The sequence below is a fragment of the Mustela nigripes genome, chromosome 4 (assembly GCF_022355385.1).
Source record: "Mustela nigripes isolate SB6536 chromosome 4, MUSNIG.SB6536, whole genome shotgun sequence".
Lineage (NCBI taxonomy): Eukaryota > Metazoa > Chordata > Mammalia > Carnivora > Mustelidae > Mustela > Mustela nigripes.
The window spans coordinates 169,247,374-169,268,820 of record NC_081560.1 but is presented as its reverse complement, the minus strand read 5'-3'; positions in this window follow the sequence as shown (position 1 = coordinate 169,268,820).

Here is a 21,447-nt window from a genome sequence, read left to right as displayed (position 1 = left end):
TATCCAGAGTGTATGTGCCCAAACATGTATATCCAGAGTGTATGTGCCCAAACATGTATATCCAGAGTGTATGTGCCCAAACATGTAAATAATGCCAAATTATTTTCCAAAGTTTTTGGAGCAATTTACATTTCTCTCTATACTAGTTCTCAATGCATCATATCCTTAGCAACAGTTGATATTATTTAATTATCTGACATGTATGAGGTTTCTATTTATCTATATAGCATCTGACTATATAATCATTATACAATCTCTATAGAAAGAGTCTGAATAATTGACTCAAAACCCATGTAAAGATTTTTGGTGAAAACTAGAGAGACTCACTAAGGAAATAGAAAATTGGAAAGAGAGAAAAGCAACTTAAAGATTTAGATACAGTTAAGAAATTTGAGCACTCTGATCTGGCCATGCAGGAATATAGAGAATTCTTTAATATCAAGAAAAACAAAGATTAAAAGCCTCTAACAGCCAGGAAAATCTCTTGGGATCTGGATGATCATTCAGAATCAGGCACTGCTCTTGAGAACTGGTATTCTTGCTGTCTTTGTAGTGGGAGTAAATCAATTTCTGCAGGTAGAGGACTTTGCATTCTTATAACTCTCTCAATACTGACATCAAAACCAAAAAGATTCAGAAAAAGATGAATGCTTAAATTTCTCTTATGTATTTCTTGTTCAAATGAAGGAGAGATGCATATTCATCTAATTAATTTTTATTCTAATTGATCAAAGCTCTCCTGACAGTTTGCCTCATACTTATAAACAGATACTAATGACTGTATCTTCACTTATATTAGCTTTTTGCACTCAACCCATTTTTATTACAAGCCTAGATTAGTAGATAGTCTTCTATAATGTGATTTTGCTGCCTACAAAATTCTCCATTATGCTTCTATTCAATATTGGTTTCATCTCTTCATGTTCTTTCTTGCCACCTTTCTCCACATCCCGTGGCCTCCTCATCAGTGCCCTGCTTTGCTTGTTCTAGACTAGAAACAAACTAGAAAAACTAGTCTAATGACTGACTTTATCAGAGTTAGATATCGAAAGTAGGGGTAACCAAAAGCCCTAAAAAACAAGTGCTTTCCATGTTCCAGATATTGTCTATATCCACAGGGGGGATACACATAGCATGTCTTAACTCAGGGGCCTCAAGACTTTTGTACTAAAGGGGCCATTTGTGTGGTTAAGTTTAGTGTATTTGGTAAGAGGCATTCAGGGAGGGATGTGGGGACCGCATGTGACCAAGTTTATCAGTATTGTAAAGAGAGGAATAGAATCAGATGAGTAACTTTTGTTAAAAGTGTGTTTCTCCAATGTCTCTGGAAGGTGGTGAAAGGAAAAAGTTATAATTGAATTTACAAAAGGTGAAGTTATTAACTCCTATGGTTATATTGCAAGCGTAAGGAGAATTACAAGCTTCTCAGGTAGACTTCAGTTACTGAATGTGGGGAGCTCATATTTTGGTCTAGTAAAGAAAAAACAAGGGAGAGGAGCAGTAAGGAAAGCTAACTTGATTAATTGACCCCATACGCTAAGGAAGTATGTCAATTTGGATGTTTTGAAAACTTGGGCATCACCATAAGGTTGGGGCTTAGGGTAACACATCCAACAGTGAGGAGGACTGGCAGCCTTGGCCAGTGTTTGAGAAATCCTAAATCTTTCCAAGCAGGAGACCTTGTAAACAATAGGAAAATGCAATGAGGAAAAGGAGTAATATTCATAGCATATAATCTAGGAGTAGTTCACAGGTTAATACTTACCATTGATGACTCTTTTCCAAACAGCTCTACTACATAGCTCTTTCAGGTGCATCAGAGGCTCACTTGTGCAAGCAGGGTTCTTTCCGGAAGTTTTCCTTTGAGTGTATAGGCAGCCTGTAGAATCTTGTGGAGCCAGCCTAACTTGTGTGTGATGAATCCATGGCTTAATATCCTTTAGTTTCCCCAAAGAATGGGTAGTCAATAGTACCTCCTGAGGTCCTGTTCAATGAGGTTGGAGCTGGTCTTCCAGATCTTCACAAACATTGCCTCCAAGATTTAGGGGGTACAGGGCACAGATGTGGGGTACAGTCAATCTGCAGGAAGCAAACATAGACTAGAATAGAATATATTCTAAACATAGATTATTTCCTAAAGACTAAATATACCTGATAGTATCCAGTTCCCTATTTTGAGCACCATCAAGAACTCCTATGTCATGAAAAGAATCTCGAAAGTTTCCTACATATGGCATTTCATAAACATTTAAACCAAACTTGCTACGAAGGGCCACTCTTGCCCTGCTTTGGGTAACTAGGAGGGCTTTTTTCCTAGTTAAGTTGGTTTCTTGGAAAACTTGTGCCTTTTTTTTTTTTTCTTCAAGTGTGTGGTTCTGTTTTCTCAGTCGATTGGGGTTTTCAGGAAGTAGGTAATGTCCATTGATGACTTTTGCCACAAATGAAGCTTCGTTGTTACTCTGCATTGTGAGTGGCAATCCAATTTAGGCATAATTTTGTTTCAAAGTGTTTTTGAAGTTGAGCATCCAACTTTTGATTTCAGCTCAGGTCATGATCTGATCTCAGAGTTCTGGGATCAAGCCCTGCATTGGGCTCCATGATCAGTGGGGATTCTGCTTGAGAATTCTCTTTCTTTCCCTTCCCCTGTTCATGCTCTCTCTATAAAATAAATAAATCTTTTTTAAAAAAATGTTTTTGACAACTTTTCAGGTCTTCTGTGAAAGCATGAAAACGTCTCACCTCAACTTCTGAAGGCGTCTACAAATAGTAGCAAAGTCTATTTATCAGTCTTTTCTAAAATAGCTCCCTCAAGGATGTATATCATTTAAAACTAGTTGGGGGGGGGGCAGACTTATGATTGTTTTTAGCCCAGATGATTTTAGGAGATTTTGGACTATCATTTCAATCATTCTCTGAAGTTCAGGACCACAATATACTTCAGGATCCACTGAAGATTAGCATCTGGTGTGTAATTGGTCATAGTCACCAAAGTACCGATTATCTCTTTGATAAGGTGTTCAAACATGGAGGCTTGATCTACCCGATTGTTCCCTGGTGCAGTCAAGCAATCCGATTGCTTGCCTCCTCAGCAGTAAACAATAGCTACCATCTTGGGTTCTAAAACAGCCTCCAATAATTCTAAAATCTCTTTGGCATATTTAATTTTTCTATTTCCTATAGTTAACCCATTTTCCTTTGAGATTGACCCATGTGCATAAACCACTGAAAAGGTATATTTAGAATCAAGAATCAATAAAAACAGTCACTCTCTTGTCCTTAACCTAAATGGAAGGATCTTATGAGAGCTGGTATTTCAGCTTTCTGAGTGGAGATACCTGAAGGCAGGCTTCTACTTACAGTGTCTACTGATGGATCGCAACTGCATATCTAACTCTTCATCATCCCCAATCCATGAAACTCTCATCCGTGGATATCTCAAGGTCTGGTTTTTCCACAGGCAGATCCATCACATGGGATATCTGGAATAAACTTGTACAGTTGTTTGTATATAATCGTGTATATGTCCCTCAGAGTGACTGGCAAGCAAAGTCAGAGTGTTACCTTCAAAGTAACACTAGGATTGTCAAATAGGGTGGCTTGATATTTGCCTCATCTTCCCAAGGTGGGGCCAGGAGCCACCTTTTGTTTTGGTAGGGACAGTGCATAATGTGGAGTATGCACTACTGTAGGGTGCCCCTGAGTAAACTTTTCTTGTTCTTATAATAGATCACAAGGGGCCACTAATGCTCTCAGACATACAGGTCACCCCTTGGGTATTAGGTCCAGTTATTTTAAAAAATACACAATAGTTCCTTTTATGTCATCCTAATTCCAAGTTACTACTCTCAGATGGATCACCTGTCTCTCATGGACTAACAAATCACAAAAAACTTTCCAATATCTGGAGGCCCCATGTGAAAGCTTTGAGTAGCTTCCCTTTAGTAACCTGGAATGCCTCTGGCCGTCTCTGGAATTAGGAGGCCTGTTTCCTCCTCCTTGGAGTACTTCATCCAGGGGTTTATCAATGAGTTCAAAATTGGACATCCAAATACGGTAGAATGCATACAACTGTCTTTTAGTAGTGGGAATGCTTTCTTCCTGTAAGGGAGCAGATTTCTTTGTCTCTGTGAGATTTTAAGGCCCAGCTATTCGACAGATTTTTTTTTTTAGACCTTTTAGCCTTGCTCAGCCAAAAAGCTTGAATCATATGCTCAGAATCATATTTTTAGTCTGAAGCTTTTCTAGTCTTGCTAGTAACCAAAACATCTATATAGGTAAAGAGGGTTCCTCCCTGAAAGTCCTTGGCTAAGATTCTCCCCACCCCCCACCAAATAGTTTGTGTTGTGGGGGAGAGTTTTTTAAAAGCTTGAAGAGTTTTTGAAATTTGGAGTAAGCAGCAATACAGTCTTGAGGCCTTCCCATTCAAATGTAAAGAGTTCCCCCAGGTCCCCAGGAGCCTGAACTGAGAGGGATGCAAAGGAATGTAGCTTTTAAATCCACTACAGTGAATTTTTGAATGTCCTCAGAGTTGTTAATAGTATTGGGACTGGTTACCACCAGGTGGGTATCATCTACAATTTGGTTAACAGTTTTTAAATCTTGCACAAACCCAAGTCTTTGTACAGGTAAAATTGATGTGTTATATGGTGATTAACAAAGACAGTTAAGGTCAAATTCCAAGAATGCAGAAAGAATGGGTTCCTTTTAGCTTGCTCCTTTAAGGGCTTCTACCTGAGGTTGGGAATCTTAATCCCATCATGAAGTTTAACATATACCATTTTGCTTGTCCTGGCTTCTCATCTACCCAAACAACCTACCTTTATTTATAATTTTTAAAAAGATTTTATTCATTTATTTGAGAAAGAGTACAATTGAGGGAAGGAGCAGAGCACCCCCCCCCCATCTTACCTTTTAGATGACATCTTCAGGAAGCTCTAAAAGGACTTTCCACCTTGATGAAAGTAGCGTTGCTTGAAAGGCTCCAGCTTGCCCTGATGGTACCTTTATATTCACATATCCAGGTTGAAAAGGAACTTTAGGGCACCTGGGTGGCTCAGTGGGTTAAGCCTCTGCCTTTGGCTCAGGTCATGATCTCAGGGTCCTGGGATTGAGGCCCACATTGGGCTCTCTGCTCAGCAGGGAGCCTACTTCCCCCTCTCTCTGCCTGCCTCTCTGCCTACTTGTGATCTCTCTCTCCCTGTCAAATAAATAAATAAAATCTTTAAAAAAAAAAAAAGGAACTTTTAACATTCAAATTAGTTTATAAGTCATGACCCAGTGAAGGGATAGGGCATTCAGCCATACGTATATAGAAAATTATGTTTAAGGTGAGTTTTACCTAAATTTGAAAGCCAAGAGAGCCAGGTATTTAGTACTGAATAAGTAACCCCAATATTAATAAAAAAAAAAAATCTGAACTTATTTGCCCTTGTAAACTGGGGTTCCTTGTGAGAACTGATGGCAGGCTCTGTAAGATATACAGGAACAAATGGGCCCCTTCATTCCTGGTCATTATCAACCAATTCAAGTATCTGGGCGGGGGGGGGGGGGGGTGACTTATGGCTCTGTCTCCTCAAGAGATCTCACGAGCTTGGACATTTTCTGTTTCAATGCTCCTCTTCTTTACCATAGGCACATTGATGAGATCCCAGACTTCTTACCTGAGTTGACCTCATCCTTGTAGTGGTTCTTGTCCTGGTCTTGGATTCCCTTGAGTTAGGGCAGCAGCTAACAAAGTAGCCTCTTATTTCATTTTCCAGTGACCTTTTCTACCTTGCACTTGGTTTCTGCTGTTCAAACTGTAAAGGCAACTTTAACCAACTGTAAAAAGTTCTGGTAAAAAGTTCTAAGTTGCACTTATTAGCCCCATTAACCTACTGGTTACTAGTTTCATATTGGGGGTATTATTTTTGAATAGTAAGTTAAAGAAATATTACCTATAGATAGTCAAATAAAATGACTATCATGAAAAGCCACTAGTATAAAGCTTTAAAAAAAAAAAAAACCAGCAAACAATAACCTTTTTTACCCGAGTCTGAGTAACACTGCCAGAAAGTAGGAGCCGATGGAATTGGGGGGCTTTAACTGTCTCAGGCCAAGTTTATTTGAAATCCCCATTTATATTTTAATTTCTCTAGTGAGAGGAAGTAGACAACCCATCCTTGATCTTCTCAACGAAGAATAACTTTAAATGTCATTGACATGGTTTCGTTAAAAACAATCACACAATATAGGGCTGCTCAGTTTTTGTGTAGCAATGAATACAAACTACCTAATTCCAAGGTCTAAAATACATATCTTCCTTTTTAATTTTGCTTTTATTATAAAGGATCCTTATGCAAAAAAGATACAAAAACTGTATAGAGAAGACGTTTTTAAATGATCTGATGATCATATGAAAGTTGGTAACGTTTAAGTAAAAGAGAAAACTCAATTATAAATGTCCTCTTCCTGCAACATCTGAATAAATATTAAGCTTAATTTGAATCTAAACATAAAGGTTTCCTAGTAACGGTACAGATTTTTTAAGCTTCATTGTGTTACCATTTCTGGAACTTCTGGTTTTGTTTTATTGATCTTGCTATTCATGCCCTGCAAAGCTCATAAACATTGCTCAAACCAAACCTACTCTTTGATGATCTCCAAATGACTTGGGTTTTATTTTGTAATTCTAAAATCAGTTTCATGCACTAGCTTCTGCCTCCCACACACAACACAGACTATCTCTGTTAAGGAGTTTTCCTTTCTCTAAGTCCTTTAGCTCCATGTTTTATTTCCCACATTCTGTGAAAACCTGGATTTCATGATCTGTGCTTAAAACTAAGAGAATAAACTACCTGAAATAAGTGTGTGTTAAGGATCTCTTAAGAGACTCGTGGGTGAAAGGTGAGGTACAGGAAATAATCTCTTCCCACTTCTGCTACTTGTCAAGTCTGTTAGTGACTGCCTGGAGGACCTCTGCCTTGGGGAGGTAACAAAGGGATGGCTCTAGAATATTTTAAATGCCACTCTTAATCTGTCTTTGGAGGTGCCTCTAGGGTCAGGAACATTACTTACTGTAATTTGCAACTGCAGCACAAGAGGATTAAAGAGATCTAAGGAAAATTTTCTAGCCTCTCTGTGGTTCCTTTTATCCATTTACAGTCAAAACTAATGTCACCTGAGGATATATCTAGTTTTTACTTTACTGCATTCTGGAGACCTCTGCCAGCCACTGGTGATTACTTATCATGTTGACTATATTCACTGGTAATACCCTAGTTACTAACAGATCTAAGATTATTTAGTTCTAAGAACTATTCATATTATTTAGTTCTAAGAATAGGTTATTCAATCCTCAAATCTCCTATAGCTCTCAGTCTCTCCTAAATATAACTTTTTAATTAAATAATTTTAGAATTAGATTTAATAAGAAGCACCAGTAGCAACCAACTGAGTCTCTCCAATTTGACATGGGGAATACTGTGATTTTTTTTTTTTTTAAGTTTGCCTTTATATTCTCTTTGGCAACATTCTTCCAAGTATAGACCTTGAACCCTTGTATCATCCAGTGTGACCGCTGAATAACCAACTTCCTGGGTTGTATTCCAAAGTACTAGAATGAGCATCTCAGAAGCAGGGTCAAGATATCTATATTTTAACCTGCATTTAACCTGCATTTTTCTTTCATGATTATTTACCTGATTGGCTTTGGCAAAGCAGTTATCTGAAGCTAATAAAAAGTCATACTTTAGCTCCTTTTCTTCTGAAGGTAAGATAACACTGACTATTAAATCATTTTTAGGATTTGCCAGTGCTCTCAATTCTGTCATTCCTTCCTATAATTTTAACCAGGACACTCCTGGTGCATTAGAAGGAGCTAGGGAATTGAACCTAGTTTTGCAAGTGCTGACTCTGTCACTTACTAGCTCAGTAAGTGCACAAGCCAAATACGAAAACCTTTCAATTGAATTAGCTGCCTCATCTGAAAATAGGGTTATTAATAGTGTCTTTCATTTTAAGTAATTGTTTCATGGCATTTTCAAGGCTGAGACATCTTTGAGGTGTTCTATATGCTATAGTGATGGAAATATATAGGCAAAACAAATGTTTACTCCAACTTTAAAATACATAGTTTTCCTCTAAATTGGGAGCAAGAAACAGTAAACTATGAATACTGTGCGAAGCTTTTTAATAAAGGCACTCCCTTTCATAATGAAGACTAACTTGCAGAGTCTGTTCTGTAAAGTATCTCTGAATATCTTTATTATGTCTCCAGTTGTTGAAGATAGACTACTGAATGATTTTACTAATGGGTGATAATTTAGCTAACATATGGTGAAATTTAAATTTGTGGATGGAAAAAAAAAATGTGTACAAATCTGTATAGTTACCTGGAGCTATATATTAACATTTTAAGGATAAAAATATGTAAACACAGTACTCCTTGTGACTATGTCACAGTGTGGGGATTTCAAGAAAGGAGTATCATTATTTATAAAATATTTGAGTTTGGATTAATGAAGATAATACTAATGGAATTCATTTGATTCTTAACTGAGCATCAATAACTATGTTTAGAGAAAGTGAGAATACTGCTTAGATTATTTTGCTTTTAGTCTCTTTCTCTGTGGGAATTAATAATGCATATTTCACTCTGAAGCTGGCTTTAGGGTAGTTGCTCAGTGAGCCTCGTGCAGTTAAAAAAGTTATAGGTATCAGTGTGTAAGGAAAGGAACCTGGTGGTGGCTGGCGAAGAAGACATGCCTTCTCTCACTTCCTTTGTCTTAAGTATCCAACAGTATGCTTGACTTTTGAAGTTCAGTGTCATTCTAGGTAGCAAATCATGTCAGCCTAGTTCAAAGAGTTTGAAAGACCTATTGTATTTGCATTTGTGTCAGTGTCACTCCATTCCTATTTCTTTGACTTACAGCTAAAGGGCCAGCCTACCATAGTCAAGGGAGGAAGTAGGACCTTTTGTCACTCACCTCCTGATTGAAGCTTCTGAAAAATTATCTGTCCATCTGTATCTCAGGAAAAGCTGCTCTTGGCTGCAGCATAGGTGATCCAGAAGAGAACTGTGACATACTGTAAATTATGGGTTACTACTAATAGAGTTAGAAAATACTTTTCTTTAAAAAAACAAAACATTGCAGTTTCTAGGTTCCACCTCTGACAACCATATTCTCAAACACTTGTTTTATGATAGGCTTTCTTAAGCAGAAAAGGGCAAAAGCTTACCTTGTACAGGTATCAACTTTGTGCATAGATCTGAACTGAGTGTGTGAACAGTATGTGGTAGATGTCTTGCGGCCTGAAGAAAAATGGTTGAAGCCACTTGCCTGTAAATTATACTTTTGCCTAGTGCAAATAGTGACAATGATCCTTTCCTGAGAAATGTATTGTTGACCTTAAAAAGCAAAAAGCTTTTGTGTTTTCTTGAGGCTCTTTAGATAAACACTTTCTGAGTATGCTGTTTCCTTCTGGAATTCGTCTTGACAGAGTCATTCTACAGGGTTCTAAAATTACAGCAATTTTTGTAGAGTATTGGATATGGCTAATTAAACTACACATTAAAAAAAAAAAAAATGGTGACGAGGAAGGCCAGGGTGGCTTAGTTGGTTAAACATCTGCCTTCGGCTCAGGTCATGATCCCAGGGTCCTAGGATCGAGTCCTACATTGAGCTCTCTTCTCAGCAGGGACTCTGCTTCTCCCTCTGCCCCTTCCCCCATGTATGCCTGCTCTCTCTCTCACAAAAATAAACTAAATCTTCAAAAAAAAAAATTGTGATGCACATAAACTAGCAACAGAGGCAAACCATTACCATTTCTAGGCCTGTTGGAGGGAAAGCAATAGGAGCCTTTAAAAAATGTTGAGCCCTGAAAGAAAATGCTCCCATAGGATATGTAAACGCTGAGTGTGTCCACCAAAAACTATAGACAAAGAGTGGAAGAAATAAATCTCTTGTCTTCTCGTTCCTCCCAGTGCCTTCTATTGGCCAACTCGGCTAGAAGCCAGAGGGTAAGGAAGTATCCGAGGGCACAAAGGTGGTGAGGGAGTGCAGAGGGGGGGTCTGAGAAGAAGGAGGGCAAACAGGAAAAGCTGTACTTTGTTAGAAGGGAAGGAAGAATAAAATGAGAAAAACTTGATTCTTTCTCTTTCTTCCAGGCGACCTTGCCAACTACCGCTATCTGTATACTCAGGAAAGAAATGAGCAGAAACATCATGCGGAGAAAATCTGGAGGCAACATACTACCTCTTTCAAATAGATATGCTTTGGATAACGATGGCTCCGGTAAGTGAAACTTTTACTTTGGATGTTCTAACTTGAATCTAGGGAGCCCAGACTAAGTCAGCTCTGTGTTATTTCTGCATTAAAACCCAGATGGGAGTGATGCTCTCCTTTGATGGCGGGTCTACTTTTGTTGGTGCCACGGAAGACAGAGAAAGCATCAAATGATACATTACTTTATCTGCTGCTGACAAGTGTGATACTCTATTTCAGTGTGTGTTAGGACTTCTGTTCCTAGAAACAAAGGAAGAAAAATTATTAAGCCGTTAAAAAACCTTTTGAATATTCATAACAATATGCCCATGCATGATTATTTAGAACAGGAAGTCACTGCCAGATAAATAAGTTAAAAATGAATCATTTTTCTTCCTTTAGCCATATTCAGTCAGTTTAGAGGCAACTACTTATAGTTAATCTTCATTATTGCTAAATTATTTTTTTCTTTGGTGTCTCGACTAGTAAAGGTGCATAGACTATGGGGAGCTGTCCACATCAAAATTAGTACTTGAACAAATAAAGTGGCTTACTTGTTATATATTAATCATGGATTAATGGGAAATGGAAATACAGTTGGCTCAGAAAATGCTTGAGTTTTTCTTAATCAGAAATGTGCTTAGGAACACTTTCAAAGGGAAGATAGATTAATGACAGATTTCCCAAACACAATGAAAGAAAGATATTATTAAAAGATTTCTGAAATTTTAGGAGTTTATAATATGAAGATCTGGACAATAAAAGTTACAGATACAATTTTCTTGACTCCCATTGCTGGTAATATATATATCACTGATTTATCCAACCAACAAAATTTAATACAGATTGTATGTGGAAAATTTAATTATGTATTTAATATAGATGAAAGTAGGAATACCCATGCATGAGCAAAGATAATGAAGTGGAGATTTGTGGTACTAATTTACTAATTAAAACTGTAAATGCTGTGTATGCATCAATCTATCTAAAATAATCACTATGCTTCTGTTTTAAAGTTAATTTGTGGGGGCACCTGGGTGGCTCAGTGGGTTAAAGCCTCTGTCTTCAGCTCAGGTCATGATCCCAGGGTCCTGGGATTGAGACTCACATCGGAATCTCTGCTCCTTAGGGAGCCTGCTTTCCCCTCTCTCTCTGCCTGCCTCTCTGCCTACTTGTGATCTCTGTCAAATAAATAGATAAAATCTTAAAAAAAAGTTAATTTTTTGAAAATCTACTAGTAAAATGTCTCTCCAAATATTGTAGTTAATATGCAAATATTTATCATCATCAATGTATTTGTGATTCTCACCATTCCTCAGTAGTGTGTGCCCCTCGACTGGAATAATGAATCCCCAGAATACATGATTTTTATGATCTGGAATCTGTAACATGAGAAAGAATATATAAATGCTTTGAATACAAAAGTTTTTCAAAGTTCAATGAGTTTAGGAATAGGATACACAAAGTTTTGATTCAAAACAAAACATAACATACAGGCATACCTCATTTTATTGTGCATCACTTAATTGTACCTCACAATACTGTCCCCTCCCTGCCCCCAACAAAGTGAAGATGTGTGGCAACCCTTTTCTGAGCAAGGCTACCTTCCAACCACCACCAACCACCTATTCATCCATCTTTCTCCCTCACCTTAGGCCTCCCTAATTCCCTGAGACACAATACTGAAATTAGGCCAGTTAACAATCCTACAAGGGCCTCTAAGTGTTCAAGTCAAAAGAAGAGTTACACATCTCTCGCTTTGAATCAAAAGGGAGAAATGATTAAGCTTGGGAAGGAAAGCATGCTTGCACCAATAAGCCAGGTTGTGAATGCAAAGAAGTTCTTGAAATTAAACGTGCTATTCCAGTGAACACTTGAATGACAGGTAAATGAAACAACCTTATGGCTGATATGGTGAAAGTTTTAGTGGTCTGGATAGGAGGTCAACCCAGCCACGGCACGCCCTTTAGTTACAGTCTTGTTCTGCAGGAAGTTTTAACTCTCTTAAACTCTCAGAAGGCTAAGAGAGGTGAGGAAGCTGTATAGGAAGAGTCTGAAACTAGCAGCAGTTGGTTCATTAAAGTTTAAGAAAGAAGCCATCTACCTAACATAAAAGTATATAAAGGGTGAAGCAGAAAAGTGCAGATGTAAAAGCTTCATTAAGAGAAGTAGCAACTGATTTTCAGCATCGAGAAAACAGTGTTATATTGAAAGAAGATGCTATTTAGGACTGTCCAGAGAGGAGAAGCCAATACTTGAATTCAAAGGTAGGCTGACTCTCTTGTTAGGAGCTGATAGAGCTGGTGACTTTAACTTAAAGCCAGTGTTCATTTAGCAATCCAAAAGTCCTAGGGCCCTTAAAAATTATAGTAAATCTACTCTTCCTGTGTTCTATAAATAGTACAACAAAGCCTGGGGAATCGTATATCTGTTTCACAAGTGGGACAACTATCTGTCTTGGGGTACCTGGGTGGCTCATTGAGTTGAGCATCTGACTCTGGATTTGAGCTAAGATCATGATCTCAGGGTCTAGAGACCAAGCCCGGGGACAGGCTTCCTGCTCAGCAGGAAGACTGCTTGTCTCCCTCTCACCTTCCTCCTGCTGGCTCGCTCTCTTTCTCTCTCTCCTCCAAATAAATCTTTAGAAGATGAGGAGCTGCTTTTATTTATTTATTTATTTATTTATTATCATGAGATTATAGTATTAAGTCCCATCTTCAGGCTCCACTTCTAATTCCTTTGCTGTTTCTACCCCATCTGCCATTATGTACTCCACTGAAATCCTGAACCCTCTTAAAATCGTCCATGAGGTTTGGAATCAGCTTCTTCTAAACTCCTGGTAATGTTGATTTTGGACCTTTTCCCATGAATCATGAATGTTCTTAATGGCATCTAGACTGGTGAATCCATTCCAGAATGTTCTCAATCAGCTTTACCCAGATCACTATCCATGGCAGCTATAGCCAAACACTAAGACTTGAAATTACTCCTTGCCCCGTGTGTTGCAGAATGGATATTGTGTTAGCAGGCATGAAAACATTAATCTCATAGTACCTCTACATCCATAACCAGCAAAAAGTTCCAACTCACTGAAATCTCTGAAATTCACTGAAATCACTGAAAATCACTGAAATCTTAATGGTTAGCATTTTTTAGCAATAAATATTTATTTATTTGTTTGTTTGTTTGTTTGTTTGTTTGACAGATAGAGATCACAAGTAGGCAGAGAAGTAGGCAGAGAGAGAGGAGGAAATAGGCTCCCTGCTGCAGAGGGCCCAATGCGGGGCCCGATGTGGGGCTCAATCCCAGGATCCTGGGATCATGACCTGAGTCGAAAGCAGAGGCTTTAACCCACTGAGCCACCCAGGCACCACGCAATGGATCTTTTTAAATTAAGGTGTATACATCAGGTTTTTAGATAGTCTTTTAAGTATGCAATCATATTCTAAAATATAGTGCAGAGGTACTAGGAAATTAAAAAAAATTTCATTTGACTTGTTTTATTGCAATATTCACTTAATTGTAGCAGTGTGGAACCAAACACACACAGTCTCTGAAGAGACATTTTTCATACAGAGATCTCACTAGTACTGGCAGCATTGATAGCATAAGAACATCCTCAAGTAGAACTTACTTGTTAGTTAGAAATATATTAGGTTCCAAATAACAACAACAAAACCTTGGATCCTCACAGTTTAAGGGAGGATCACTTACTTGTGTCTCTATGTAATCTTACTGATCAGGATACATTCTCTCTTTCTACTGCACTATGCTTGTCAAGATGCCATGTTGCCTCACATCCAGGAGAGAGCTGAAGAAGAAAAGAAGGGCTGTAAACCCCATTTGTAACAGATAAAAGTTTAATTGCTTTGGTTTATTTGTTGAGGTTCCATGAATGTTTTATTTGATAAAATATCTTATAAAAGTGTTTTAAAAAACACTAGGCAGAAAGCTCTCTTAGATCTTTCCCATCAACAAAATGCTCAATAGGCTATGCTTTAATAAATAAATAAATGAGAAAAAACTGTTAGGTAAATGTAAAGCCTTATTGCATTCTAATTTTGATGTGAAATCACCTCAGGAAATAATAGAACTACACCATAAGTCATTTGGATAGGAGTTCACTTATTTTTAGAAATTTATTGTTATAAGTGCCAGTGGATTCTGAGGGAATTTTTGTCATTGTGATATAACTTAAGATTCATTTCTATATCAGAGCAGAGAAAAAAAAATCCAAGGGAATGGAGTATATTCCATAGAAGATAGATTAAAATGGTTAAGATGTCCCAGGTATCATATATATGTAACTATATAAAAATAAATATTTCTATAATGTATGTGCCAAGAATGGATAAGAGTAGAACCCATAAAATTAGCAGAAAAGCTCAGAGAAAGAAGACAAAATAACCTAGGGGGGAATCTAGGTTTGGGACAAATAAAGACCTATTTTATGCAAAGAAGTAAAAAATTAAGTAAAAATGAATTCCTTTCAGTTTTGAAATATTACAGAAATGATAATAGTCCAAAGTCTCCATAAGCTTATGATTCACCTATAACAGACAACAAAAAGAAGTTGTTGTTTTTTGACATTACCCTAAAAATGTTAATTCGTAGTACATGTTGTTAGTTACTGACCTTTTCTAGTAAAAATCCCTTCGTGTTACTGTCCTGACCCAAAGAAATGTTTTCAAAATTCTAGTGAATTCAAATAGATTTAAAACATTCATTGTGTACAATTCTCTATGCTGGGCAGAAAAAAAGCATTCAAAAAAATATATAAGGTATAGTGCCTAGACCTTTATGAATCCTGAAAATTAGGGAATTAAAATATAGAAATGGAAATGGAAATGGATTTTAAGCTATAGGTATACAACCTGAAACAGTGGAAGCACTCCTATTTAATTTTCACCATATAACAGCAATATCCCTGTTTTGCAGATTGCTTGGCTTTGGGGAGTATCCTATTCAGTGTTACTCTCTCAACACTGACACTGCTTATTTGTTGTGTGTCTCGTTTTCTTCATTTATTGGGATGTTCATGTTCTAAACCACTGCACATTAATATATTTTAAATAATAAAGTTATGTTAGACCTTCCATCAAGCCTTTTTTTTTTCTTTATTTTCAGCCAATGACACTCTCTCTTAACAAAAGAAATCTAGAGCTTGCATTAAAAACTGTGGGATCTGCATTTTTTTTCCCTTCCTGAATACAAGAAGGATGGATATAAACATTAACAGATGCAAGTAAAAGTCCTGCCAAATAATCCTATCACTGTTGTCCTTGAGGTCAGTGATTTTGACTTTTTGGATAACTGGTTATGTCTCTTCTTTCTCCCCAGTGCCTTCACTTTCCCTCTATGACCCCAGCATTAAACTGGGAGCACTTGCTCTCTCCTTCCATAAATAAAACACGTTAAAATCGCTCAAAGCCTAAAGAAATGGAACTTCCTTTTTTCATGTTGGTCAATAATTTTTTCCTTCATGATTGCATTCAGTAAAGAAGGACTAACATTTTTAGTATTTTTTTTAAAATGTTCCCTTGTAATCACTGATCATGGGCTTTTTGGGTCCTGCCATTAGGAATGGGCTTCTGAGGATACCAAGAGCCTTTAAGCTGCTCAGTGTAATGGAAAAATCTAGGGTTCTTACTTACAGATTAACATGATAGTAGATACTGTTGACGACAATGTGCTTTTTCTTGAAATTCTCTTCTTTCACTAGAAAGTGAATGTTTTCACTTTATTATCTCACTTTCTGTAAGAGTACACTGCATTCTTCTCTCTGGTTTCCTCTTTATGTTCTCAAGTGGTGGCTGTGTTCTCCTGGAGTCTTTCCTTCCCTACCTTTTCCTTTTCTGAGTCATTCCATACATGACTCTATGATATAGCCTCTATAACAATGACTTTATATCTTCAGTTCTGACCTCTCTCTTGAGCTAAAAAATTGACCCTCCAGTGAATCCATTCTTATACTTCTTTTGAACCTGAAAATCAACATTCCCTTACTAAACTCTTATCTTTTCATCCCAATCCTCTTTAGTTTCTTCTTTTGTCCTTAAACAATCCTCTTTAGTCTCTTCTTAGTTTCTTACTTTGCTTCTTTCCCCATACAATCTAAACTCTGCCCAAATCTGTAATATTTCTAATTCTGACCTTCCTACCTTCTTGTTTCACCTTTCAGGAGATACCTCTATGTGAATGCTCCTTGAACACATCAAACTTTAAAAAAAAATTATATATATATATATATATATATAGTTTCCATTACAAAACTTCTATTCCTATTTTATTCATTTTTACAAATGTTCTACTAGCTAGAAGTGATGTCACAAAATGGCAGCATCTGTAGTTCCTAACTTTGATCCACCTAACAAGAAGAACAAATATACTATTCATGGACAGGACATCACTGAAGGAATCTTAGAATACAGGGTGAGGCTAAAGCACACACCGCTGAACCACATAGACCAAGAGAGATCACATGGCCCATTCCCCCAGGTTCACAAAGTATCATGCCAAGAGGTGTTTTCTCAGTGTACCATTCCCCACGGTGGGAAAAGAGAGCCCAAGGTACACATTTGGACCCACAGCATGGTGGGTCACTTCCTGAGAGTCCCCACTCTGTTCTTACTGTATAGGAATTACAGGGGAATCTATGGAACTTGACCACTAGAAAACTAACTGTGATAGAGAAGGGGAGAGGGGCTTCCAACCATCAGCACTTGGATCTTGGAAGACCAGATTCCTACCCAGCAGGACCTACCAGCCAGGACCTACCAGTCCCGGCCAGCAGTTCTGCTTATCTATAGATAGGGAACCTGTATCATTAGATCTGTATGATTTAGGTTCTCACACAAAGACATTTGCTAGTTCCAGAGCTTGTTCTGTCCTGCCCAGGAGGTGGGGTTATATCCTAAAAGCTCCCATGCTCACCTAATCAGAAATCATGGCCACAATGCCTAAAATGTTGTATAGGCCAAAACCACTTGAGCTGAGAGAATGATGGTCTGCAGAACAAAGCCAGTGCCTCTATTTGGCCAAGGAAATTGGGGCAAAGGTTGCCATGAGTCAGTAACACAAACAAAACCCTCACCTGCCTTAAAGCAAGTGCTTGTACTGCTGATGGGTATGGAAACCAATTTATAGCCCCACCCAGTGCTGAAAACTCTTTCACAGTGAACTTAACCAAAACACATAGGAAGTTGCACCTCCCATCCAACAGCCATACAAACAGTGGCACTTAAACACAGAGCAAACCTGTGTCTCTTTCCATTTGCACAGCAAAACCAGTGGTTCTATCTGGGTAGAAAATTCAGTGCACAGCCACGCCTGTTTCAGGTCCCCTACAGCAAACAGTTCAGTCCCTAGGATGCTTCATGCTGCCCTGCCAAGGCAGAGAAATTAATTCATAGCCTCACCTACTGGTGACTATAGTATCCAGTCCTGACTATTAAGCCTGACTAAAAAATTCAGAATCTCTTCAATAGATTTATTTAGGCAGGGAACCAAGCCATCAACCTTATCCAACTATTCTAGCCAGCATACCTTTCAACCCCAAAACTCAGTCATGACCTTACCCCAAAATAAACTGGGTAGCAATCCCTACCTGTTAAGAGTTTTATAAGCAGATGCATCCAGAAACCCAGATGCACCAACTGGAGATGAACTGTCTCTGTCAATCAAATCTGCAAAGTCTTGAAGCAGAGACCACTAATTCAAACACATAGATAGATACCAATGTGAAGAAGCAAAGATAATGAAAAATTTGGTAAACATGACATACCAAAGGAAACTAATAAAATTTAAACCTAAAGAAACGGAGCAAATGGTATCTAAAGAAAAAAACAAAAAACAGAAGTGAAGCTATACTTACAGAAAATATTAAATAAATATAAATAAATAAACAAAATCTATCTTTTAATAACTTTTAGATAAATAAAAAATTATCAGAAAATAATAGACTTTAAGATAAAAATAGTAAAACAAGCCAAAGAAGCTCATTATATAATGATGAAGGGATCAAACCATCAAGAGGATAACAATTGTAAGTACTTATACACCCAAAATCAGAGCACACAGATATATAAAACAAAAAATACAGAAGTAAAAGCAGAAATAAACAGCAATATAATAGTTGGGGATTTTAGTACCTAGTCTCAGTAATGGATAGGTAGATCATATGGAGAATCAACAAGAAAATAGAGGATTTGGAAAACACTCTAGGCAAAATAGATCTAACAGTCATATACATAACATTCTATCAGACAACAGGAAAATAGACATTTTCCTCAACTGCACATGGAATATTTTCTAAGATATACCGTATGTTAGGCAACACAACATGGCTTAGCAAATTCAAAAAGATTGGAGTATCTTCTCTGACCATAATGGCAGAAAACCAGATATCAACAAGAAGAAAACTAAAACATATAAATGCATGGAAATGAAACAACACTCAGCAGCTAGTGGACAAAATAAAAAAGTACCTTGAGAAAAAGGAAAATGGAACCCATCATATCAAAATTTATGAGATACAGCAACAGTAGTTTAGGAGGGAATTTTATAGCAACAAATGCCTACCAAAAAGAAAAAGTTATCAAACAACTGAACTCTATACATTAGGGAGCAAAAGAATAAAACTTAGCCTGAAATTAACAATGAGAAAGAAATAATAATGAATAGAGAAGAAATAAAATAGTAAAATGGAAAACAATAGAACCGATTAACACAAGAGTTGGTTCTTTTAAAAGATAAACAAAAATTATAAATCTTTATGTAGACCAAGCAAGAAAAAAAGAGGACCCAAATCAATAAAAATATAAATGATGAAAGAGATACTTCAATGGATACCATAGAAATAAAAAGGATCAGGAGGTCACTGAACAGCTATACATCAACAAGCTGAACAACCTAGAAGAAATGAAAAAATAATCAGAAACATACAGCCTACCACTGGAAAATGACATGGTGCTATATATACAGGGAGAAAAATCTAAAGACTCACCCCAAAAATATTAGATCAATGAATTCAGTAGTTGCAGGATATGAAATTAGCATTCAAAAACTGTAGCATTTCTATACAGTAACAACACATTTTCTGAAACATAAGAAAATGATTCTATTTACAATAGCATTTAAAACAATAAAATACTTTGGGATACATTTACTCAAGGAGGTGAGAGTGCTATACATTGAAAAGTATAAGACACTGATAAAAGAAAGCCAAGACATAAATAAATGGAAAGATATTCGGTATTTATGAATTGGAAGAATTAAATTGTTAAATTATCAGTACTATAAAAAGCTATGTATAAATTCAATACAATTTTAAATCATAGTTCCAGTGGCATTTTTTTTTTTTTTTGCAGAGGTAGAAATAAAAACTCTAAAATTTATACAGAACCACAAAACACTCAATCATGAAAGCAATCCTGAGAAAAAAACACAAGGTATTATACTTTTTGATTTCAAGCTGTATTATAAGCTCTAGCAATCAAAACAGAATTGTACTGGCATAAAAACAAATAGACCAATGGAACAGAATCAAGGACCCAGAAACAAACTCAGGCATATATAGTCAACTAATATTTGACAATGTAGCTGAGAATACTCGATGGAGAAAAGACAGTCTTTTCAATAAATAGCACCATTATTGGAAAAATTGTATTTTCACCTGTAAGACAATGAAACTAGACAATTATATGATTCACAAAAATTAAAACATACATAAAACAGATGATAACTAAGTAATTGATAATAATACAATAATAGTAGAGGACTTTAATATCCCACTTAAACTAATGGATAGATCAGCCAAACAATATCAATAAGGAAACAGTGGCTTTGAATGACACGCTGGACCAAGTGGATCTAATGGATATATTCAAAACCTCCCATCCTAAAACAGCAGAAAACACATTCTTTTCACATGTGCATGGAATATTATCTGGAATAGATCGCATATTAGGTCATAAAACAAGTCTCAACAAATCCCCTCCTCCCAATGAAGTCTTATCGTGCATCTTTTCCTACCACAATGTTATCAAATTTGAAATCAAACATAAGGAAACATCTGGAAAGAACACAAATACATGGAGACTAAGTAATTTCAACATATACAAAGTTATAGTACTCAAAACAGTATGCCATTCACACAAAAATAAACACATAGATCAAAGGAAAAGAACAAAGAGCTCAGAAATAAACTCACGATTGATCAATAAATCTTTGACAAAACAGGCAAGAATATGCAACGGGAAAAAGACAGTCTCTTCAAAAAATGGTTTTGGGAAAACTGAACAACTATGTGCAAAAGAAAGGAACTGGGCCACTTTCTCTTACCTTATGTAAAAATAAACTCAAAATGGGTTAAGAACTTAAATATGAGACATGAAACCATAAAAATCCTAGAAGATAGCATAGGCAGTAACTTCTCTGACATTGGCTATAATAACATTTTTCTAGATATGTCTCCTAGATGAGGGAAATGAAAGCATAGATAAACTATTAGGACTACATCAAAATAAAAGCCCACTATACAGCAAAGGAGACCATCAAAACTAAACAATATCCTATGGGATGGGAGAAGATATTTGCAAATGACATATCCAATAAGGGTTAGCATCCAAAAGAAAGAACTTTACAACTCAACATCAAAAGAACAAGTTCCAATTAAAAATTTGGCTGCAAACACAAGCAGAAATTTCCCCAAAGAAGACATATAGAAGGCTAACAAAAACATGAAAAGGTGCTAAACAGGACTCATCACCAGGGAAATGCAAAGCAATGACTTATCACATTATCACATTACACCTGTCATTATACCTGTCTGAATGATTAAAAGAAACAAGTGCTGGCAAAGATATGGAGAAAAAAGAACCCTCATGCATTGTTGGTGGGACTGCAAACTTGGTGTGGCCACTGTGGAAAACAGTATGGAGGTTCCTCAAAAATTTTAAAATAGAAATACCATATGATGTAATACTTCTACTACTGGGTACTTACCCAAAGAAAAGAAAAACACTATTTTGAAATGCACTCCTATGTTTATTACAGCATTATTTATAATAGCCAAGTTATGGAAGCAGCCCAGGTGTCTATCAATAGATGAATAAAGAAGTGGTACATATATACAATGGAATATAACTCAGCCATGAAAAAGAATGTAATCCTTCCATTAGCAACAACATGAATGGATCTATAA